At 43.3% G+C, this 25,113-nt stretch overlaps 1 long non-coding RNA gene across 1 annotated transcript in view; it reads left to right on the top strand.

Annotated features, from left to right (window-relative positions):
- The first annotated feature begins 3,311 nt into the window (after positions 1–3,311).
- LOC139034694 (uncharacterized) overlaps positions 3,312–25,113 on the top strand; it is a 34,510-nt gene continuing 12,708 nt past the window's right edge. The window contains exon 1 of the long non-coding RNA XR_011487187.1: positions 3,312–3,587. This is a non-coding gene — a long non-coding RNA (uncharacterized lncRNA). The remainder of the gene's footprint in view (positions 3,588–25,113) is intronic.

The following is a 25,113-nucleotide window of genomic DNA, read 5'->3' on the forward strand; positions in this document are numbered from 1 at the left end:
AAGGTGTGGGGGACTTTGGCGGATATTGTGATATGCCACCCAGAACTCCCTTCAGGGATGAGAACGTATATCCCCAGATACTGGAAGGCCTGCCCGCAAAGATCGCCTATATGTCAGTCTCCTAAAGAAACGGCCTTGGCTGAAGACAGCCGTCTTGCCCCAGGTCAACTACATTCAATACTGGTGGATGATGGGATAAAAGCCTCTGTGCTGCGGCTGAGAATGACTTAGAAGCCCATCCCAGCTTCGAAAGCCTGTGACCCTGGCTGAGTTCTCCCCCGAGACTGCACCACAGCTTACCTTCTCCCCATGCTAACCCCACTTCTTCCTCTTCCCCCTGCAGTTGTGGATATTAAGAACCCTCCTTAATATAATTTCTGCATGCTAATTTTTGTCTTAGTCTGAGTCCCCACATATAGCAGAGGCTTAATATATTACCAATCTCTGAAACATACTTGTGTTTTAAAGGAATTCCACAGTGTTAGGGTTATGCTTAACTCAAAAAGAAGAATCACTGATGCTTCAAATGCTTGGCAGTGTGACACCTGGAAAGGAGTGAAAGAAAGGTGGTTTTACATATACAGGGAAGGAATCTTTTTCCCTTTTAATCACGCATGCTTTTAAAGGTATTGCTCAGTATTTTCTTCTAAAAGTTTGGATATTTTGCCATTGGCAATTCCATTTGAAATTGATTTTGCACTTGTTGATTTTCCATTTTTATAAGGGATAAAAAGTCAGGTAAAATTAAATATATGTTGTTTGGGGATATAAGCTTCTGTGACAAAACCATGTGCAAAGGAAAGTAAATGATAACCAAAAAAATTCGGTAATTATTGCCTCAGTTCATGGAGGTGGTGGGTGGAATGGAAAATAATAACACAAATCTCTTCAATGGAATTGATAAAGTTCTAATAGTTCTAATAATAGTTGAGTTGAGTGGAACACTCATGGGGTATCCACTTTAATCATTAAGCTGTACGATCTATGTATACATTATATATATTCTTTATTGTATTAATAGTATTTCTGACTTTTTTTAAGAGAGGAAAATGAGAAAACAGGAAGTGAATATAGCAAGAACTGATAGCTCAATGTTTTGCTATAAACGGTACTAGAGACATGGGCAGTAAAAACAAAAGATATTACAGCAAATGTGTATGTAGATAGAAAAAATCAGCAGTTCCAGAAAAATTTTAACTGCAGGAGAGAGAAGGGGCATCTGGAGGAGCCATACCCTGCATTCTCTGGCAAGGTCCTTTTCCGGGGCTGTAACTTTCACATCTACTCTATCCTCAGTTCCTCTGCTGTGCACGTCTCATCCATTCATGCACGTGTGCTTCACCGCAAACATCACTGGAGCCTTCCTCAGTGCCTGGAGCTCACGCGCGAATGGTTCGTAGTGAGATGTGCTCTAGTCACCTCTGTCTGTGGGCTTATTCAGTGGCATCTTGTCTTGCCCCCACCCCACTAAATTATACGACAATCAATGGCCAGGGATCCCAGATCTGGCTCCACACACCCCTGCCCTCCCAGCATCCACAGGAACCCGCCGGCTGCCCGACTGGGGCTCATCCCCATGCCCTTTCTGCCGCAGGCCTGTCGCATTTACCAATGCTTGTGCCTGGGTTCTTTCTCCCTTGATCGACTTCTGTTCCTCCTTTCCAAGGCTCTGCTTGCATGTCATTCTTTCCAAGAGGCCATCTCTGCAGTTTTTGCGCCCTTAACTGCGCTTTCACCATCTCTAGGATTTGATTATCTTTCTATTCCTGCTCTTCCAGTCCTATTCACAACACTTCACGAGACTGATCACAACGCCCATTGCGATGATAACTCTATCTGCTGCCCTCCCTGGTTCAATAAGCAGACTCCCCAAGGACAGGGCCATGCCGGCTGCCTTGCCTTGTGTTCACGTCTGAACTTTTCCCGTGGAAAACGCTGAGGGGATGCGCTCTGGTCTCTGCTCTCTGCTGCTTCAGTTTCACACTGGAGACAAAATTCAACCCAGTAAGGAATAAAAGTTGGACCCTGATGAGGAGCCAACTCTTAATCCACTCTTGTTCCTATTACAGTTACGGAGCTAGGTTTAGTGGCTCCTCAGAAACTTTAAGAAAAATGAACTAACTGTCAAACTGGAGCGAGTTAAAGCTGGAAGGGACCCAGAAAGTCCTCATGGAAATATCTCTAGGGTAGAGAATGACAGACTAGAGGTATAGACGTGAACAGCGAAAGCTAAAAACAAGTATTCAGTAAGTGTTTAACATTCATTAGCCTTGTGCAAAGAGCTCTGTTGACAGTGGCCTCATTTAACCCCTCTGGATTTCCTGAGGGAAGGACCTCTTAGCCTAAGTTTAGTGTTGAAGAAACTGAAACTCCAAGAGTTAGTTACGTACTTGGTCTAAAATCAAACACCTTGTAAGTGGTGATGCCAAGAAGGAAACCCAGGCATGCCCGGCCCTGAGCAGTACTTTCCCACTTTTCCTGAGGTTTCACTAAGACAGAAATTTGGATGTGGTAGAACTGAGACTCTGCACTTATGATAAATTGCTGGTGATTCTGATGTTACTGGTCCTGGAGACACCAGTACTTTGGCCACCTGATGCGAAGAGCTGACTCATTGAAAAGCCCCTGATGCTGGGAAAGACTGAAGGAGGGAGAAGAAGGGGACGACAGAGGATGAGCTGGTTGGATGGCATCACCGACTCGATGGACATGAGTTTGGGTAAACTCTGGGAGTTGGTGACGGACAGGGAGGCCTGGTGGGCTGCAGTCCATGGGGTCGCACAGAGTCAGATACGACTGAGCGACTGAACTGAACTGAACTGGAGACACCACTGGAAAACCGCTGTTCTATTTGGTTTTGGCACTTTCACATTTTAACGGTACAAATCATCTGGAGATCTTGCTTAAAAAAAAAAAAGCAGTATTTGATCCACTAGGTCTAGGAGAGGACTGGTGATTCTATAGTTTTTTTTTTTTTTTTTTAATTGCTATTCTTTTTATTTACTTATTTAATTTTGGCTCCCCTATGCACAGCATGTGGGATCTTAGTTCCCACACCAGGGATCAAACCCAGGCTCCCTGCAGTGGAAGCATCAAATCTTAACTACTGAACTGCTAGGGAGGTCCCAGGAGTCTGCAGTTCTTGCAAGCTCCCCGCTGAGGCCTGTTCTCCTCATCTGTGGGCCATACTTTGAGCAGAAAGGCTCCTACAGATCCCAAACACAAAGGGCCCATGGTGGGTGGAGGCTGGGACCGACCTCAGAGCTGACTTTCGGATTGCCGGCAGCTTCTGGCTGACATTCTCTGCCGATAACTGTGCTCTCAGGCAGGATCTAAGGCTGCCTTTGAAAATGACACGAATCCAGCGTGGTAGCGAACCACTCTGGGAGGGGGAGAGGGCCAGGGACGGCTCCTGGAGTGAAAGGGCTCCGGGAGGTCTTGTGTGATGTCAATGGGAGGTCTGCTAACTCACCAAGATCCTGATTACATCAAATCAAGACGCCAGCCCCTCTTCCTTCCCCGTGTTTCAGAGACGTGATGTCACGAGCTCTAAAAAACCCGAGGTTCATAATGAAACCCGTAATCAGGTGAGCCTTGTTTTGTTTTGAGTCCGTTGACACTGTTTCTCACAGTCCTGCGCTCGCTGCGTTCATGGGCAGACTCTGGGGGTGAGTTCTGGGAACTCTAACTGATCTTTCGGGTTTACTTCCCTCGGAGAACAGCGCTCGCTTTCTTGTAAACCTGCTCCCTTGCTCAGGGGGGGAGCCTGGCTTTCATCCCTGGTGAACACCGTCTGGGGACGGCAGGTGTTACGAGGCCCCACCTCGCCGGCGCTGCTCTACCTACTCAGGCGCTAAGGTGCGTGCATCTGTGACCCCGTGGACTGCAGCCCACCAGCTTCCCCTGTCCATGGGGGTCTCCAGGCAAGGAGCCTGGAGTGGGTAGCAATTTCCTCCTCCAGGGGGTCCTCCCAGCCCAGGGGCTGAACCCGCATCGCCTGCATTGGTGGGCAGATTCTTTGCCACTGAGCCCCCAGGGAAGCCCTCCACATAGCCTGGCCCCTCATCTAACGTGGGTGGAAAGCACCCACCTTGGGAGGCTAGCAAGGCTCCTGAACTTCCTATCCCAGTATTCCAGCCCCAGGTTCACAAAAGCTGCTTAGAAAAATGAGCCGCTGCTTCACCATCTAGTTAAACCCAGCCCGGCTTTTCACGGGAGTGTGTGCTTTGGGTAAGGTGGATTCTCCTCTCGGGAGAGGAGGTGGACAGGTGGAGGGCACTCGCGAGGACAGCTCCGCTCTCGTCCTCAGAAACCGTCAGATAAGGAGGGCATCCGGGCCGCGACGGAAGGACACGCAGACCCGGGATTTCTTCTGCAGCCCGGAAACACAGCCAGTGGGAGGTTCTCGGCTTCACAGACCTGGCTGTAGATTTCCGTTCTGGCTCTGTCGCTTATTAGCTGTGTGGCCTTGAGCAGGTTATTTTACTTCTGGAGACGTAGTTTTCCCATCGGTAACAGGCATAATCCACCCTACGTCATATGGTGAGCCCGAGGGTCAGATCCCACGATGTATGCAGAGCTCTTTGTGCCTGGAGCCTAGGGTGCACCCCCCACGGACTGACCTTTCTCCCCTTCGGTTCTTCCGTCCTTTTGTCTTTCCAACGAGCAACAAGCAAAAATGATCAGGCTCGGCAAAATGGCAGTTTCAAAGTGGTTTGTGCCAAGGTCCATTTAGGTTCCAAAATATTCCCATTCCACGGCTTATTTCTGGGTTCCTGCTGTCTGATGTGTGTCTGCGTCGCCTCTTTGATTGCACACTGCCGTCACTCAGACACCAACAGATTCTGTTACAACAGCTTGGTGGGACAGGCCCGCCTCGGCATTTGATCAGCCAAGATGCCTCTCAGACCTCGAAGGAGCCGCCCCTCCGGGCCAACTTTATTCTAAGAGATTGGCTGCTTGATTTACAAAGAGACCCTTCCCAAAGGTTTCTCAGCAGAACCTAAATTGGTGATTTTGTGCAAAAGAATTAGAAACTAGGCTCCAACTGTGTCGTTAATGGAGGTCTGTCGCATGTGCAGTACAGACGATGCAAGGCCTTAATGTTTGATTAGATTGGAATCATTTCTGGCACTTAAAACATTTTGATGAAATTTGCTCAATTTTCTAGGTGTGTTTTATATGAAAAAATTAAATGTTTTTTGGCACTTCTATTAAATAGACACCAGCAACATCTCTGGATAGTTTAGTGCTCAGAAATCAATGATACAGCATTTTATTTAATCCACCAATTAAGTAAAGAGCTGTACTGAAGTGATTCTCTTTTCTTCTGGGCCACACCTGATTGTCACAACTGCTTGTGAACAGTGAATCAGAAGCATGGATATTTTCTTCCCAGCTAGGTGAATAAGGCCACATCAAAATACACCACCTTTGCGTGAATTAGTAAAAGGCATCACCTCTGGACAGACATGGGCCCCTGGCTCTCATTGCGGCAAGCAAGGGGTGCCAGCTTCCGGACCTCCTTGGCCTTCGCAGTCCTTTTGTTCAGTGCACAGAATGAGCAGCTGTACACAGTATCCTGAGAAAAGCCTGGGCTGCACTCTCCTCGCCCGAATGAGAAACTTGCCTCTGCCTTGGGCTTCCTCTTCTTGAAAGATTTAGCGTGGGAATCATGTTCCCTTTTCCCCATCCTGTGTACATTTCACCAGTGTCTAGGAGGGTAGATTATTTGTTTCATCATCTAAGACGCCAAGGTACAAGCTCTCTGTTGTGAATAGAGATACAATTGGTATATACACGCAAGGATGAATTCTCTACTAATTCAGTGAAGGGCTATTAATAGTTACATGGTGTGGATTTGAAAAGCCTTCAAAGCCCTTTGTCTGTCAGGGTCTCTCATTTCCTTAAATTCCATCATGAGAAGTGACTTTGGCCTGCTCTATTGCTGAGTTGACCCTGAAAAGGATTTGCCCTTATGTTTTCACACTCATTCTTTCAAATTAGAAAAAGAGGAAAAGGGAAAATCAGACACCACAAAGAAAAGGAGGGAAAACAATACAGAGAGGCCTGCAACTTTCTGAAAGCTTTTATGAGGAATATTGCAGCTTTGGGAGTTCATCTAAGCCCAAATGTCCAAGGACTGAGTGACCCTCCCTTCGTTTTCCTGGTGGGAGCTGTACCAAGGGTCAGAGGCCTGGACAAACAGGGCCCCAGACTGCACATTAACTTGACCTCCAACATCAGTCCTTCCAATGAAGGATGCTGAAGCTGAAACTCCAATACTTTGGCCACCTGATGCGAAGAGCTGACTCATTTGAAAAGACCCTATTGCTGGGAAAGATTGAAGGCTGGAGGAGAAGGGGACGACAGAGGATGAGATGGTTGGATGGCATCACCGACTCAATGCACATGAGTTTGGGTGGACTCTGGGAGTTGGTGATGGACAGGGAGGCCGGCATGCTGCAGTTCATGGAGTCGCAAAGAGTTGGACAAGACTGAGTGACTGAACTGAACTAACTTGACCTCTGGAACACACTTATCAAATGTTAATACTGGATTTCCTTCTTTGGGATGGGGTGATGTTGGTTGGGAGAAAACCCTGTTGCATTTTCGAGTGTCTGGGGAAAGGAAGGATTATCTGAACATCTTCTTCCAGTGGTTCCTGGTCACGTGAGTTCTAGAATCACGATGCTGTTCTCCTGGTCCTATTTTATACTGCTTTCGACTTGCTCTCAGCCACTGTCTCCATTTTCCCTCCACCCTACATCTTGCCCCATCTTCTTTTCATGAGTCATCTCTGTAGAAAGAGGAACCAGGGGGAAGAAAAAAAAGAACAGAAGGGCTCTTTCAGTGCTGGATCAGAGCCTACTTTTTCTTTGGCCATGTGGCATGTTCCCTGACCAGGGATGGAACATGTTTTGGTCAGTTCCCCAACCAGGGATGGAACACATGCCCCCTGCAGTGGAAACACAGAGTCTTAGCCACTGGATGGCCAGGGAAGTCTCAGAAATTACTTTAAGCAAGAATTAACCCTCACAGCTTCCCATGGGGTTCAGAAGCACATTACCAGCTTTGACATTGTGGGGATGTCTGCAGAGGGAAAGTGCCTTTCTGCCAGGCATCCTGGCACGGACTGAGCACGGGATTCCTGCTCCTCTTATCATCGGGGGTCCTCTCTACTTTGCTTTCTCACCCTTCCCCTCCAACGGAGCTCTTTTGAGGAGGGAAACTGAGCCCTGTGTCCAGCAGTTGGCACTAGCCGGGGCCAAATGGGAGAAGAAACCCCATCTTCTCCATTTCCACTGGAAATAGATCCAACTTGCAACCAGAGATCCTGCCACCGTCCCTCATCAAGACCAGGCGATCATGCTCTCTGAGCCTCATTTTCCTAATCTGTAAAGTGGAAATTGTAGATGCCGTTGGGATACACAGAAGAGGAAGAATTTTTAACAGCTTTAGTCAAGGTCTACCTAGAGATACAGTGTGTGGATTTGTCTCAAGAGACCACCCTTGTCCCCAAGTGTCTTTCTAACGTTTACTTCCTTGGCTTGTTGTGAGGATGACAAGAAACTACATGCCTGTAAGGGCCAGGCAGAGGCTTTGCGTATGGTAGATGCCCCATTAAAAGTCATTGAAAAGAAAATGTCTTGTGAACAAGATCTCAGAAGTGAGACCAGGGAAACCCTTTTCTATACACATAGAGAAGATGACTTGCCAAAAAGATTGTTATGGGAAGGGGGCATCCTTATAATGACCAGATATCTTCTTCTTTTTATCCCCTGTGAGTAGAATCACTCTAGCAGGGCTTAGCTTCTCTCCATCCCCCAATTTTAAGAAGGTACCACAAAAGTAATGAATTATAGCAGAAGCACTGCTGAAGAGAGACAGGAAAGATAGAATGGATTAGATAAGGACAGGAACACAGAGAAACAGAACACAGGGAAGAGAAGTGGAGGGAGGGGGCGGGACATCTGATGAAATCTATTTTTTCATCTCTGTGGGATGGCCCCAAAGAGAAGAGTGAGGATGGACATGGGCAACAGATAGCTGCGCTATTGCAGCTGGACTTTACATCAGTTCTGTCGACATCAAGATATTCATTATGTGGCAATCCTTTATAATGGTATCTAGCTACATGTGTTAGCATTAATGAGTTTGGCTCCAAGCATAGAAAATCAGGCAGTTCAGTTCAGTTCAGTTGCTCAGTCGTGTCTGACTCTTTGCAACCCCATGAACTGTAGCATGCCAGGCCTCCCTGTCCATCACCAACTCCTAGAGTTTACTCAAACTCACGTCCATTGAGTCGGTGATGCCATCCAACCATCTTATCCTCTGCTGTCCCCTTCTCCTCCCTCCTTCAATCTTTCCTCACATCAGGGTCTTTGCAGATAAGTCAGTTCTTTGCATCAGGTGGCCAAAGTATTGGAGCATCACCTTCAGCATCAGTCCTTCCAATGAACACCCAGGACTGATCTCCTTTAGGATGGACTGGTTGGATCTCCTTGCAGTCCAAGGGACTCTCAACAGTCTTCTCCAACACCACAGTTCAAAAGCATCAATTATTTAGTGCTCAGCTTTCTTTATGGTCCAACAGAAGCAAGGGCTTTATTTGTCACATGTCACAGAAATCCACAGGTTGGTGCTCTAGGACTAGAGAGAAGTTTTCAAAGTCCCACCCGCTTTCCAACTTCCTGCTATGCCAAACTTGATGTTGGGCCATTTACACTTAAAATAATTGCTACTCTATCTGGACTAAACTATAATTCAAAAAGATATCTGCACCCCAGTGTTCACTGCAGCACCATTTACAACAGCCAAGACATAGAAGCAACTTAAATGTCCATTGGCAGATGAATAAAGAGTATATACATATATACACATATACATACATATACATATATATACATATATATATATATATACATATACATATATATACATATACATATATATATATACATATACATATATATACATATACATATACATATATAGTTACATCAGCTTAAAAATGAATGAACTAATGCATTTTCAGCAACATGGATGGACCCAAAGGTGATCATACTAAGTGAATTAAATCAGACAGAGAAAGACAAATACTGTATTTATATGTGGAATCTAAAATACGACACAGATGAACTTATCTGTGAAACAAACAGGCTCACAGACCTAGAGAACAGCCTGGTGCTTGCCAAGGTGGGAGATGGGAGAGGGATGGATTGGGAGTTTGGGATTAGCAGATGCAAACTACTATATACATGTATAACAATCACTTTGCCATATACGAGAAGCTAACACACACTATAACTATACTTCAATAAAAATATGCTTTTTAAAAAGATATTTGCTACACATGCAGGTATTATGTACATACCTGAGGCAGAAAAAAAACAAAAAATGGCCAATAGGAGATTGAATTTTATATAGAAAAGGAAAGCATGTTGTCCCTCAGCCCTTTTTTTATTTGCTTGAATTGTGTCAGACGGTCATCCCTAGCTGCAAGGGAGTCTGGGAAAGAGAATTTTGTGGCATGTGCAATGTAAACTCCTCCATCTGTGTTAGTGTATCTTCAGTAAAATCCTCATTGCCCTCTATAGAGCTGCACTGCTCGTTATGGCTGTCAGTAGGCATATGTGGCTCTATAAATTCAAATTGATTAATATTAAATAAAATTACAAATCCATTTCTTCAGTAGCACTAGCCTCATGTGGCTTATGGCTACCATATTGGACAGCATAGATACAGAACATTTCCATTAGCTCAGAAAGTTTTACTGCATGACCACAGATAATCATAGAGAGCTGCAGAATGTTGCATAAGAGTTGGCAAAAGGAGAAAACAGACTGCATGAAAAACAGCTAAAGTTCTCTGAGATGACCAAAGGTCTAAGCATGGAAGTTGTTGAGGGAGGGAACTTGTGGGAACTGCACGGGCACAAGATGCCAGAATATTTATCATCAGTTGGCAGCAGCAGCATTGCTTCTAGAATCTGTATGAGATAATGCTTTGGTTCTCACTTTCCCCCAAAGTATCTGAGGTTGCTTAGAGTTAAGTTTCATCCCTTTTCTCACATTACAGATGGAGGGAGAGCATCTCCCTTCTCTAAAACAATCATGACAAACACATTTGGGAATCAATTTTCCCTACCACTTGCTCAGTCCAGGCTACAGAAGCTCCTGGAAGCGGAGGGGTGGAGACATGGTGTGATTCCCAAGAACTCAGCAGCATTATTTGTCTAAGCATTAAGAAGAATTATTCAGCTAAATCCTGATGACTTGAAAGCACGTTTACCTCTGAGAGTGTATTTCCCTTTCCTTAAACACTTCAACCTCATTACTTGTACTATATCTTGTGTTGAATCACACAAGATGCCCATCTGTTCAAGGGCTTATTCTGTTGGCTCACTCTGAATGGCTTGAATTTTAACTTTACTTTGAACTTACTAGCTTATCTCATCCTGTTTTTCCTGGACCACGTGCACAGTTAAATTGCATGCCTATTTCTCTCACAGACACTTTGAACCAAAATAATGCCATGAGACCCATGTGACATGTATTGCCTCTCCTGGTTCTTTATGAAATGGCATCTTCTTTCCTGTCTGTGAACCAGTGTGTCTGGCTCTCCTAGGAGAGAAGCTGTCCTGATAAATGCTATGTGTGGTACCACAGCTGAAAGTCTTCCTCTTCCAGTTCTTGTTGAAGTTAATTACACTTCTTGCCTCCTTTCCCATTTGTCTTCGTGTCCAGAAAAATGATCGAAAGTTCTGATCTTCCTTTTGTGGTTCCACGGCAGTCGCAGTTACCAGTAATTAAAGTCGCGATATCCACGGTGGCCATGCAATGGAAACTGGAGTGTGAACCCAGGGAACAGGGACTGTCTGCCTCCGCGTGATGCTTCTGTAACTCCCTCTCTGCGGTGGGGGCTCAGTTGGCACCCAAAGAGTAATAAATAATCATGATGAGTAGTCTCAGCTTCTGCTTTCCAGAATCGTGTCTTGCTTTTTTTCTAATCTTGTAAAATGGCTTCCTGATGAAGTGGAATGTCCATGTCACCATCACAGAAAATATGGATTGGTTTTCAATGAAATATTAATGATTATCAACTCACTGGGCTTTTCTTTTGTGAGAACTGAAATGAAAAGAGGAACTGAGTTTCTTGATAATGAGTTAAAATATGATTGCTTCAGTATTAACCCAGGCTGATCCAAGCTTCCTTTTTTTTAACCCTCTTCCTCCACTTAATCCCATCTCTCTTCTGACTGCCCTGCCCCCTGCATTTTGGGTATTTTCATTCTTCAGTAGAAACTTCAGACAAACAGAAGCCTGATTTTGACAGCTGGGGATTGTGGGGTTCTAGAATAAACCAGAAATAATGCCATCACATGCCAGTTTTCTTGTATTAACTCTGAGAGCACTGCTTATCTGTAGAATGGGAGTAATAACACTAGTAATGCATACTTCATACATTTGTGGTGAGGACTAATGAGAGTGTGTGGGGAAGAGCACAGACTGCAAGAAACATTAATTTCCATTATTTGGTTGAAGGTAGGGGGAGCCAGAAAGGAGGTAAAATCCAAATTTGTCCAAATGAGCCTCTCCGGCGAGCGACGCAGTGGAGAAACCTGTCATGGTTGTAACGAGATTTGGGGATTATCTGTGGGTTTCTGCTTCCTGCCCTCTCCAGTTTCCTGATACCTTTTGAGAGTGAGTTCTGCTGACTCTGGACAGGCTCTGGAGGTTTCTGCTCCACCTTTGCTGACTCTGTCAGGATTAGCATGACAACAAAAGAGTAACTCAGGCCCCGGTGGCTGAATGCAGGCAGGACGGACCCGTGGGAAGAGTCCTGGCTGCCGAGTTTTGCAGGGAGTGGGTGTCAGCGGTCAGGGGTGGAGACTCTGGGGATTCCGTGTGCTGTGCTTTCTTTCCTGGGCAACTGCCTGCTGCTGCCACGGGCAATGCCGTCTCTGGCCCCTGGGTCCCCTTCCTTAGGCGTCTGTAGCCTTATCTGGAGACCCGCAGAGGGCTGAGCAGAGATGGAGCGATAAGCAGGAAGTGCAGTGGAATTTTATTCCTGGAAAAAAAAAAAAGAGAGACCTTGGCATGAGCAGCAGAATAGAGGGTTCAGGATGTTAATCACTGCTCCTTTTATCAGACAGCTTTATTAAGATCAATGTTTTTTGTTGCCAAATTAGAGTGGACCTAGAGCGAACTTCCCAGCAGTTATTAACACAAGTTCACATTTGCTGGAAGGATTGGGCACCTCCACGTGCTCAGCCATAGCTGGAAGTTACACAATATCTGTATCATTTTTCACAGCTTTGTCATTAGCTGGTAATGATTTGATTATTTTGCAGATGAATCACAGTATAAATCTCTTTCACAAACACTACCTCCAAGTATTAATCAAAACCATTAAGGCAAAGCAGTCGGTGCAAATTAAAAAATTTGCATGTCTAAATTAAAAATTACAGTAATACATCATAAATAAATCTTTTAAATTCTCTATGGCCTCTGTGCACATCTTTTCTTTGGTGTGTGTATTCTCTAATGAGACCATGATACCAAGCTTCTCTCTCTCTCTGTAGACATATATATATACACACACATATATATGCATTTAAAAATCATATATACATAAAGCATGACCTAATTTGAAAGGAGAATTCAGGTCCTTATGTGGGACCTGGTATTAGAACATGAAAGGGAAAGAAGAAGGTTTTTTTTTCTTTTTTCCATTTACTTCAATTTTCCCCCCAAAAGAATATTCAAAGATGGCTCTTTTTAGAACAGAATGGAAGCTATTGCAGATCATTTCCAGCGTCTTCTGTTGTTGCAAAGTAAATATTTGTAAAAGGTGATGCTTCTTTTTCAAATAACTTTGAACTGTGAGGAAAATTACCAAGTTGTGTTTTAGGTAATATTTCATTTTGGAACTATTAACACATTACTTGCAGTATGGGAGGAAATTAGAGGGCTTTGAGTGATGAAAGCCACCTTTGGCATTAAAAAACTATTATTATTCCCTTGAAACGCTGAAGCAAATTAAAACAGGAAAATGAAACTTTCAAGTGCCCTGGATTTGAAAAGGCATTTTTCCCCCCTTTCATTTGTCAAGAAAAAAAAAAAAATTTTTTTTTAAATGACTTGTTTCACTGGAAACCTGGAAGAGATCATTTATAAGGCAGAAAGTAGTTTTTTCAAAATGCCTTTGCCTAATAGTTTAGGGGATGATAGTACCACATGTCAGCAGATCTCTGGTGAGCAGGTTGCAGCCAGTGTGTATGAAAGATCCATCTTACCTTCAATAAGGCCGTAACAGCAGCAATTAGAAACCGCTTTCATTTTGCCCAGGATTTAACCCAATTAACCTATCTGTAACCTATTAACCTAATTAAACAGAAGAGCTTCTCTGAGAGGAAGATATATGTATAGGGCTCTCCCCATTTGGGGGTAGAGGTTGGGAAGGAGGGCATAGTTTAGGGAATATTGTAATTTGAAGTCAGCTTTTTTTTTTTAAACAGAACTGGAACATCAAAGCACAATTCCAAGGTGTTCGGTGTTTTCCTAACAAGAAGCCGTGGATTTAACTAGCATACTTACTTATGTCCCTGCCTGGTGGAAATTTTGCCCTAAATGATTTCTTACTGATCTAAAGAGAACTGGTAAGAGGACAGGAGAACCATCCTGCCCAGGACTGCTTGTTGCTTTCTTTTGCCTTATACAGATTTCAAAAAGAGGGCAAAGAAAATTCTTTTACCACTTTCCTTCATTTAGCTCAGTTCTGTGCAATTCACACCATGGCTAGGCTTCACGTTCATGGAAAGGTGAGGTTTCTCTCCAGTCCGTTGTTAATTTGTGTGACCTTAGAGGTTTGCCTCTCTCTCTGAGTGTTACCTCACTCATCTGTCTAAAATGAGTGTGTTGAATGAGATGGTCCCATAAAGATTCTTCCTAGATCTAAATATTTTGTGATTTTGTTTGTCCTTCCACATCCTCTCCTTTTGATTCTTTTTACCAATAAATGTTTCTCAAAAGACTTTGGCTAGAACTGTGCTGTCCAATATAGTAGCCATGTGTCTGTTTAAATTTAAGTTAGTAAAATAGATGCAATTAAAAAAACAATGCTGTTCCTGGGGGGAATAAGGCGGGGAGGAATAGCGTGAGGGTTTGGGGTCAGCAGGTGCGAAGTATTTATACAGGATGGGTAAACAGAAGGTCCTGTTGTACAGCACAGAGAACTATATTCATTGCCCATGGTAAACCATAATGGAAAAGAACATGAAAAAAAAGTATATACAGGTATAACTGAATCAGGTTTCTATACACCAGAAATTAACAGAGCATTTTAAGTCAACTATACTTCAATAAAAAATACATTTTAAAAAGTTGCAGTTCCCCATTCACACTAAGCCACATAGAACTGCTCAGTAGACACAGGTGGCTGACGGCTGCTGGATTAGACAGCACAGTGTAAAGTGCTTCCATCACTGCAGAAAGTTCTACATGCAAGGACCTGCAGCTGAGTTCTTTTCTTTAGCTTTTGATTGTGTAGAATCCAGTCTTTTACTTACGTATGATGATTAGAGAAGCCAAATGTTTCTGGAAAATTCAACTTTATTCAGTTTATTACCGAATTCATAGCATCTATGGGCTTCCCAAGTGGTGCTAGTGGTAAAGATCCTGCCTGCCAATGTAGGAGACAAAAAAGATGGTTCCATCCCTCAGTCAGGAAAATCACCTGGAGGAGGACATGGAAACCCACTCCAGTATTCTTGCGTGGAGAATCCCATGGACAGAGGAGCCTGCTGGACTACAGTCCCTGGGTTCAGAAAGAGTGGTACACAGTGACTAAACATGCATGCATGAAATGTTGCACGGGAACCTGGAATCTTAGGTCCATGAATCAGGACAAATTCGAAGTGGTCAAACAGGAGATGGCAAGAGTGAACATCGACATTTTAGGAATCAGGAAACTAAAATGGACTGGAATGGGTGAATTTAACTCAAATGACCATTATATCTACTACTGTGGGCAAGAATCACTTAGAAGAAATGGAGTAGCCATCATAGTCAACAAGAGTCCGAAATGCACTACTTGGGTGCAAACTCAAAAATGACACAATGATCTCTGTTCATTTCTAAGGCAAACCATTCAATACCAAGGTAATCCAAGTCTATGCCCCGAGCAGTATTGCTGAAGAAGCCGAAGGTGAATGGTTATATAAAGACCTACAACACCTTCTAGAACTAACACCCAAAAAAGATGTCCTTTTCATTATGCTGCTGCTGCTGCTGCCAAGTCACTTCAGTCATGTCCGACTCCGTGTGATCCTATAGACGGCAGCCCACCAGGCTCCCCCATCTCTGGAATTCTCCAGGCAAGAACACTGGAGTGGGTTGCCATTTCCTTCTCCAATGTGTGAAAGTGAAAAATGAAAGTGAAGTTGTTCAGTTGTATCTGACTCTTAGCGACCCCATGGACCACATACCATGCTTCTCCATCCATGGGATTTTCCAGGCAACAGTACTGGAGTGGGGTGCCATTGCCTTCTCCACCTTTTCATGATAGGGGACTGGAATGCAAAAGTAGGAAGTCAAGAAATACCTGGAGTAACAGAAGTATTTGGTCTTGGAGTACAGAATGAAGCAGGGCAAAGGCTAATAGAGTTTTGCCAAGAGAATGAACTGGTCATAGCAAACACCTTCTTCCAAAATTACAAGAGAACACTCTATACATGGACATCACCAGATGGTCGACACTGAAATCAGATTGATTGTATTCTTTGCAGCCAAAGATGGAGAAGCTCTATATAGTCAGCAAAAACAAGACCGGGAGCTGACTGTGGCTCAGATCATGAACTCCTTAATGCAAAATTCAGACTTAAATTGAAGAAAGTGGGGAAAACCAGTAGACCATTCAGTTGTGACCTAAATCAAATCCCTTACAATTACATAGTAGAAGTGAGAAATAGATTCAAGGGATTAGATCTGATAGACAGAGTGCATGAAGAATTATGGACAGAGGTTTGTGACATTGTATAGAAGGCGGAGCTCAAGACCATCCCCCAAGAAAAAAAGTGAAAAAAGGCAAAATGGCTATCTGAGGAGGCCTTACAAATAGCTGGGAAAAGAAGAGAAGAGAAAGGCAAAGGAGAAAGGAAAGCTATACCCATTTGAATGCAGAGTTCCAAAGAATAGCAAGGAGAGATAAGAATGCCTTCCTCAGTGATCAATGCAAAGAAATAGAGGAAAACAACAGAATGGGAAAGACTAGAGATCTCTTCAAGAAAATTAGAGATATTAAGGGAACTTTTCACGCAAAGATGGGCTCTATAAAGGACTGAAATGGTATGGACCTAATAGAAGGAGAGGATATTAAGAAGAGGTGGCAAGAATACACAGGAGAATTATACAAAAAAGATCTTCATGACCTAGATAACCATGATGGTGTGATCACTCACCTAGAGCCAGACATCCTGGAATGTGAAGACTCTTGAGAATCACTTGGACTGCAAGGAGATCCAACCAGTCCATCCTAAAGGAAATCAGTCCTGAATATTCATTGGAAGGACTGATGCTGAACTTGAAACTCCAATACTTTGGCCACCTGATGCGAAGAACTGACCCATTTGAAAAGACCCTGATGCTGGGAAAGATTGAGGGTGGGAGGAGAAGGGGACGACAGAGGATGAGATGGTTGGATGGCATCACTGACTCGATGTACAAGAGTTTGAGCAAGCTCCACAAGTTGGTGATGGACAGGGAAGACTGGCGTGCTGCAGTCCATGGGGTCACAAATAGTCAGACACGACTGAGCGACTGAACTGAATGTTAGTTAACATTCTTTTTGTGAAATAACAAAGCCCATCATCGGATTGCTAAGGGGTTTTTATTTGTTACAAAATATTGAGTGAGAATGAGACTTTGTAGAGGCTACCATAAATACAAGTATTTTGCTTCTGAAAAAAATGTTCAGTTGGAAAATTAAACATAAGAATGGAAAAAAAACCCTATGTATAGTAAGTCATATATCTACTAGAGGAACCTGGGTATATAAATCAAGAGGTGTGGCCCCTATAGATTTACTCTTCAGTGCTTGGGGTATGTCTTCCCCTCTACCCACACTTGACCTGAATAAGGGCTGCTGTGGTCTATTCTGACGTGTTATGCAGGTAGCTTTCTAGAAGATCCATGCTGTGTAAGTAGAGAAGGTCTCAACTTCCCAGCTCTATTAATAGCTTCAACCTTCCCCAGCCACACACCTCCTCTGAAGGCTGTGGCAGGTCAAAGCACTGATACAGCAGTCTCATGCCCAACTGTAGCTTTTCTGCTTCGAGAGAATGAAATCAGTAAAGACTCCAGATAAGCAGTGACCTCACTCATTTATTGAGGCTCAGGAATAAAGACGGGGTGGTATGGATGATCTAGGTTCTTTTTTGAATATGTTGACATCCATCATGGATACATTCTCTGCTCCCACAACCCCTTATGTATGTAACCTTATATGTATATATGTATGTTTGCAAGGGGTTATATGTAACCCCTTATATATCTTGCTAGAGGGCAAGGAATGACATCCTTCATAATTTCAATATCATAACAAACACTTAGGTAAATGGATGGCTCAAATGCTAAGCCTTCTGCAAAGTAAGAGATTTATGTCTTAAACTCTTTCATTGTTATTGATGGTGGCATGATTTCCTAAGTGTAGAATACCTCTTGACTTGGGTTTCCTGTTTTGTTTTCTGCAAATATAGCTTTCTCCACCTTTTATAATATTTATCACAACAACAGGAGCACACAGACACATTTAGAAAATTCAAACAAAGCAAAGAGTAAATACAGCCCCCTCCCCCCACCCCATCTCCACTCCTCTGCCCAATCCCTCTAGCAAAAACAACCACTGGTCATGGTTTCTGATGTTATCTTAAAAACTCATATGATACCTATAAATCACCAAGGTACAGAGTAAAGACTGTAATGAACACAGTGTTCTGACCCTGCTTCTGTTTCTTTTGGCCTTTAATGATATATCTTTGAGGTTTTTCCGTATCAGAACATAAAAAACTACCACAGTTTTTATTTTATGGGCTGCACAGAATTCCACCATAATGATATTCCATTCCGTAAAGTATTTAATCCTCTATAATTGATAGACGTTTAGGTGTTTCCAGGCTTCTTTCTGCTATGGCAGGCTATTGTTTATGGTATGCAGGGTTGCTTTGGCAAAATCAATTTGATTTCTAGCTGTGTAATTGTCAGGTCAAAAACAGCGCATGTTTTCATTTGAATAGCTATTGAATAATGTCCATCTAAAAAGTTTTAACCTGTTAATATGTTTATGGTCAGTGTTAAGAATGACACTGCTTTCCTGTAGGCTAATTAATGTCAGCCATTCTCACACTTTAACATTTGCTTGTTGCTGGATCAAAAAAAAATCATTTTTGATGAATATTGCTTCCATTATAAGTGAGATTAGCATTTGGGGATTATTATTTTCCCCTATAAGCTGCCTACACGGCTATCTTTTCTCATTTTGGGGAGGGTCATTCTTTCCTCATTGTTTGTTTAAGCACATTCTGAATTGACCAAATTGGCCCACTGTCTGTGTTTTGCAAGTATATTTTTTGTCCAATTTCTTGTTTGGCTCGACTTCAGTTAGGCATCCCCCAATACTGGAGTTTCCATTTTATGTAGCCAATTTCCAGTTATTTTTTTTACTGCTCCTGGGCAGTTTAAACATAATTTTCCTGAAGCCGAAAAGAATTATTTGTAAAATATGTTGCCCCAGTGCAATTATTAAGAGTGCCTCCTTTCACTCCCGAGAATGTCCCAGACTGTGTGATAAATTATATGGTCATTCTCAGCTTGGGTCCTTCCCCACCTCCACTTTAATCAGACCAGCTCCTCTTTGATTTAGTTAATATCTGGGGTCCAGCATAAGATTTATTTAAGCAATGCTTTTTGAGGCAAAAAGATTGAAATTCACTGATATATATACACAAGTTTTCATTTGTATGTTCATCAGGTTTTATTGAAACAGGTCAACTCAAAATCTCGTTCTAGATAGTATGAACTCATAATCTATTGGAAAAGGCATGACAACCACTACAACAGAAGGAAAAGGGTGTTTATTAGTTTTGTGATTATTCCTCCATTGTTTCTGTATTCCCTTACTTCTCTAATTAGCACCTATTTGAATCTGCTCTTTGGTATTCAAGAAGGTCTAGGAAGCTGAAGCCTTTCTCCTGCAAATAAGAAACAGGTAGAGCTGGTGCACTGGGAAGACCCAGAGGGATGGGATGGGGAGGGAGGCGGGAGGGGGGATCGGGATGGGGACACATGTAAATCCATGGCTGATTCATGTCAATCTATGGCAAAAACCACTACAGTGTTGTAAAGTAATTAGCCTCCAACTAATAAAAAAAAAAAAAAAGAAAGAGAAACAGGGCATACAAAAAAGCTTGTACCGGGGAAGGCCCCACAAGGTCTTGCTCAGTTTAATTCCCTTTTTCCTTTGATATTTCTCAACCTTGAGGAGAACAGGTATTGGACAAAAAAGGAATAATGCTTTGGATACAAAGGTCAGCCATACATCTGGCAGAGGGACTAAGTTTTAGGGGGTTGTTGTTTAGTTGCTAAGTCATGTCTGACTCTGTGATTTCATAGACTGTAGCCTCCAGGCTCCTCCTGATAGCTCAGTTGGTAAAGAATCCGCCTGCAATGCAGGAGACCCCAGTTTGATTCCTGGGTCAGGAAGACCCTCTGGAGAAGGGATAGGCTACCCACTCCATTTTTCTTGGGCTTCCTTTGTGGCTCAGCTGGTAAAGAATCCACCTGCAATGTGGGAGACCTGGATTCAATCCCTGGGTTGGGAAGATCCTCTGGAGAAGGGAAGGACTACCCACTCCAGCATTCTGGCCTGGAGAATTCCATGGACTGTACAGTTCATGGGGTCATAAAGAGTCGGACACAACTGAGTGACTTGACTGCACTTCAGTTCTGGGTCCTCTGTCCATGGAATTTCCCAGGGAAGAATACTAGAGTGGGTTGCCATCTCCTCCTCCAGGGGATCTTCCTGACATAGGGATCAAACCCACATCTCCTGCATTGACAGATTCTTTACTGCTGAGCCGCCAGGGAAGCCCCAGTGTTAGAGGGACTTGTTTTAATCCCTCCTTTTCTTCCAGTATTTTCAGACTCTTTCAGGGATTGGGGCAATGGCCACTCTGGCTACTTCCTGCTGAAATGGGGCATGGTCTTATCTCAGTTTGAAGAAAGTACACCAAATTTGAAATATTCCTGATTCCCAAGTCTTGGATCTGAGTCTTATATGATTAAGATCTCAATCCCTGAGGAATTCAGAATAAGCCTGAAACCCAGTCTGGACCTGGCACTTTGGGGAGATTTTCAATTTAAAGTCACCTTTGTGAATTTATAAATATAAGTTTTCTTTTTATATGAGCACCAACAAATGAGAGGGCCCTTTCCAGTGCAAAGTCAAAGTTAGGAAGTAAAGGACTGATTTAATAAAATAATTATAGAAGATCTTGTCATGGTCCATGTGAGGGTTGGAAAAGAATTTCCATACATGAGACAGAACGAGAGGGAAATAAAGTTTATTACAGTGGGAGACGCTGTTACAACAGCAGGCCAGCTCAAGGGAGAACTGACATTGGACAGGGGCCCTTGATCCATTTATATACCGAGTGTGTAAGGCGTCGATAGGGGTCTTGCAGATAATTTGCTGATTGGATGAGGCAGGTATATTGGGTGGGGGGTGGGGGCAAGTAAGGCAAATACCTTCTCCCTATGGGGTGGGAGGGGAGACATGCTATACTGCTCAGGAAGATCTGAAATTCATTAATCGTTACAACATCGGGGAGGAAGGGATGGTAAGGGTCTGGTTTTTCAGTTCCTACATTCCAGGACCCTCTCTGGTTTTAGCATCTCTTCCATCCTTGGGTCAGCACATTCCTCCCTCTCTTTATTTTTAGGGACAATTCTTTGGCCCCTTTTGATACCCTGCTCATGTCTAGCTATCTACCTATTTCCCTTCTCAGGCATTTGGGAACCCAGTCTCAGGGGAAATGGGGTGATGACCACTCTTGCTTCTTCAGGCTATACAGGGGCATCATGGGGCTCTGGGTTCCCTTTGCCTGCTCTCTGTCAGGGTGCATTTACGGAGGGAGAGGAAAGTCCATGGAATGATAAGGTGGCTTGTCTCAGCATTGTCTGGGTGTTGGGCAGGGAATATTCTTGTCATACTACCACTTGGAGATTTGCTGTATTTTAGAAGAAACAAACTCAACAAGAAGGTTAGAGGTCCGTGGTCCCAAAATTATTGGAAGTAGAAACGTTACTCAGAGGCTACCAGCAGACCAGCACCAGACGTTCATTCATGATGCTAGTGTTTCTCCAGGTATGAGAAGAGGCAAGAACTGGGGCTCTTAAAAACCTTTACCTGAAAACACTTGGCTCTCTGAAGGCCACTTCTTCCAGGATTTTCCCAGAGCACAGAGTGCCTTATTTCTGATCTCCACCCTGAACTCCTTTCAAGGGGTGTTGAAGGTCAGCAGCGAGTAGTGGTCATGACCATCTTTCAGAGGCCGCTGGGCAGTGCCAACTTCCAGTCAGCAGGGCCCCTCCATGGCCACTTGTTCGACCATGCTTTGGGGGCATTCCATGGCCACTGTGTCTTGCAGTGCTGGGAAGGCTCATTCCCAGGTCTAACGAAGATTCCATGGGCAGGCCCCTCAGTGTGCAGTTATTAGACCAGGCCTTGTAAGTAGCCAAAGTCTCTGGACCATAGCAGTCTTACTAGCCTCTTGGGACAGGAAAACATTCCTTCTTGTTGCTTCTTCCCATATCGAGAGCATTATTACGTTATTACATTACACATTACTACAATCACTGACCTCATATGGAAATGCATATCAGCATCTTATCACAGGCTCAGTCACACACTTGCTAATATAAAAAACAATCTTCTGAAACAAGCAACATAAGAAATAAAATAGCTAACAGTTATTAGTAAGGTCACAAGCAAGATTTTCAGTCGAGTACATTCTGACCCAGACTCGCCTGTGAGTGCCAGGAGTCTCCAGTGGAGGCGTGGGTCAGTGGTGAACCGCCGCAGGGCTGGGGGTGCTGAGTGTAGCAGTACTTTCATGGGACCTTCTGAAGGAGGTCGCCGTTATCTTCATGACATTCACCGTAGTCTGGGCCCCGGTAAATAGCAAGGAGGGGACACAGCTCCACCCATCAATAGAAAATTGGATTAAAGATTTACTGAGCATGGCCCTGCCAACCAGAAAAAGACCCAGTTTCCCCCTCAGTCAGTCTCTCCCATCAGGAAGCTTCCATAAGCTTCTTATCCTTCTCCATCAGAGGGCAGACAGACTGAAAACCACAATCACAGAAAACTACTGACCAATCTAATCACATGGACCACAGCCTTGTCTAACTCGGAAACTATGAGCCATGTCATGTAGGGCCACCCAAGATGGATGGGTCATGGTGGAGAGTTCTGACAGAATGTGGTCCATTGGAGAAGGGAATGGCAAACCACTTCAGTGTTCTTGCCTTGAGAATCCCATGAACAGTATGAAAAGGCAAAAAGATAGGACACTGAAAGAGGAACTCCCCAGGCTGGTAGGTGCCCAATATGCTATTGGAGGTCAGTGGAGACATAACTCCAGAAAGAATGAAGAGACGACCCAGGGCAAAAGCAATACCCAGCTGTGGATGTTACTGGTGATACAAGCATGATCCAATGCTGTAAAGAACAATATTGCACAGGGACGTGGAATGTTAGGTTCATGAATCAAGGCAAATTGGAGGTGGTCAAACAGGAAATGGCAAGAATGAATGTCGACATTTTAGGAATCAGCGAATTAAAATGGACTAGAATGGGTGAATTTAACTCAGGTGACCATTATACCTACTACTGTGGTCAGGAATCCCTTAGAAGAAATGGAGTAGCCATCATAGTCAACAAAAGAGTCCGAAATGCAGTCCTTGGGTGCAATCTCAAAAACGACACAATGATTGACTTCATTTCCAAGGCAAACTATTCAATATCACGGTAATCCAAGTCTATGCCCCGACCAGTAATGCTGAAGAAGCTGAAGTTGAATGATTATATGAAGACCTACAAGACCTTCTAGGACTAACACCCAAAAAAGATGTCCTTTTCATGATAGGGGACTGGAATGCAAAAGTAGGAAGTCAAGAAACACCTGGAGTAACAGGCAAATTTGGCTTTGGAGTACAGAATGAAGCAGGGCAAAGGCTAATAGAGTTTTGCCAAGAGAACACACTGGTCATAGCAAACACCCTCTTCCAACAACACAAGAGAAGACTCTACACATGGACATCACCAGATGGTCAACACCAAAATCAGATTGATTATATTCTTTGCAGCCAACTGTGGAGAAACTCTACGTAGTCAGCAAAATCAAGACCAGGAGCTGACTGTGGCTCAGATCATGAACTCCTTATTGCCAAATTCTGACTTAAATTGAAGAAAGTAGGGAAAACCACTAGACCATTCAGGTATGACCTAAATCAAATCCATTATGATTATACAGTGGAAGTGAGAAATAGATTTAAGGGACTAGATCTGATAGACAGGGTGGCTGATGAACTATGGACAGAGGTTCATGACACTGTATAGGAAACAAGGATCAAGACCATCCCCAAGAAAAACAAATGCAAAAAACCAGAATGGTTGTGTGTGGAGGCCTTACAGATAGCTGTGAAAAGAAGAGAAGCAAAAAGAAAAGAAGAAAAGGAAAGATATACCCATTTGAATGCAGAGTTCCAAATAATAGCAAGGAGAGTTAAGAAAGGCTTCCTCAGTGATCAATGCAAAGAAATAGAGGAAAACAACAGAATGGGAAAAACCTGAGATCCCTTCAAGAAAATTGGAGATACCAAGGGAACATTTCATGCAAAGATGGGCACAATAAAGGACAGAAATTTTATGGACCTAACAGAAGAAGATATTAAGAAGTAGTGGCAAAAATACCCAGAAGAACTGTACAAAAAAATCTTCATGACCAAGATAATCACAATATTGTGATCACTCATCTAGAGTCAGACATCCTGGAATGTGAAGTCAAGTGTTCCTTTGGAAGAATCACTATGAACTAGCTAGTGGAAGTGATGGAATTCCAGTTGAGCTATTTCAAATCCTAAAAGATGATGCTGTGAAAGTGCTGCATTTAATATGTCAATAAATTTGGACAAACGCAGCAGTGGCCACAGGACTGGAAAAGGTCAGTGTTCATTCCAGTCCCAAAGAAAGGCAATGCCAAAGAATGCTCAAACTACTGCACAATTGCATTCATCTCACACACTAGTAAAGTAATGCTCAAAATTCTCCAGGTCAGGCTTCAGCAATACATGAACCATGAACTTTCAGATGTTCCAGCTGGTTTTAGAAGAGAGGAACTAGAGATCAAACTGCCAATATCTGCTGGATCATCCAAAAAGCAAGAGTCCCATAAAAACATCTATTTCTGCTTTATTGACTATGCCAAAGACTTTGTGTGAATTGCAACAAACTGTGGAAAATTCTGAAAGAGATGGGAATACCAGACCACCTGATCTGCCTCTTGAGAAATATATATGCAGATCCGGAAGCAGCAGTTAGAACTAGACATGGAACAACAGACTGGCTCCAAATTGGGAAAGGAGTATGTCAAGGCTGTATATTGTCACCCTGCTTATTTAACTTATATGCAGAGTACATCATGAAAAACGCTGGGCTGGATGAAGCCCAAGAGGGAATCAAGACTCCCGGGAGAAATATCAATAACCTCAGATATGCAGATGACACCACCCTTATGGCAGAAAGTGAAGAAGAACTAAAGAGCTTTTTGATGAAAGTGAAAGAGGAGAGTGAAAAAGTTGGCATAAAAGTCAACATTCAGAAAACTAAGATCATGGAATCTGGTCCCATCACTTCATGGCAAATAAATGGGGAAACTATGGAAACAGTAGCTGACTTTATTATTTTGGGCTCCAAAATCACTGTAGATGATGACTGTAGCCATGAAATAAAAGTCACTTGCTCCTTGGAAGAAAAGTTATGACCAACTAGACA

This window comes from Odocoileus virginianus, chromosome 4 (genome assembly GCF_023699985.2).
Source record: "Odocoileus virginianus isolate 20LAN1187 ecotype Illinois chromosome 4, Ovbor_1.2, whole genome shotgun sequence".
Taxonomy (NCBI): Eukaryota; Metazoa; Chordata; class Mammalia; order Artiodactyla; family Cervidae; genus Odocoileus; species Odocoileus virginianus.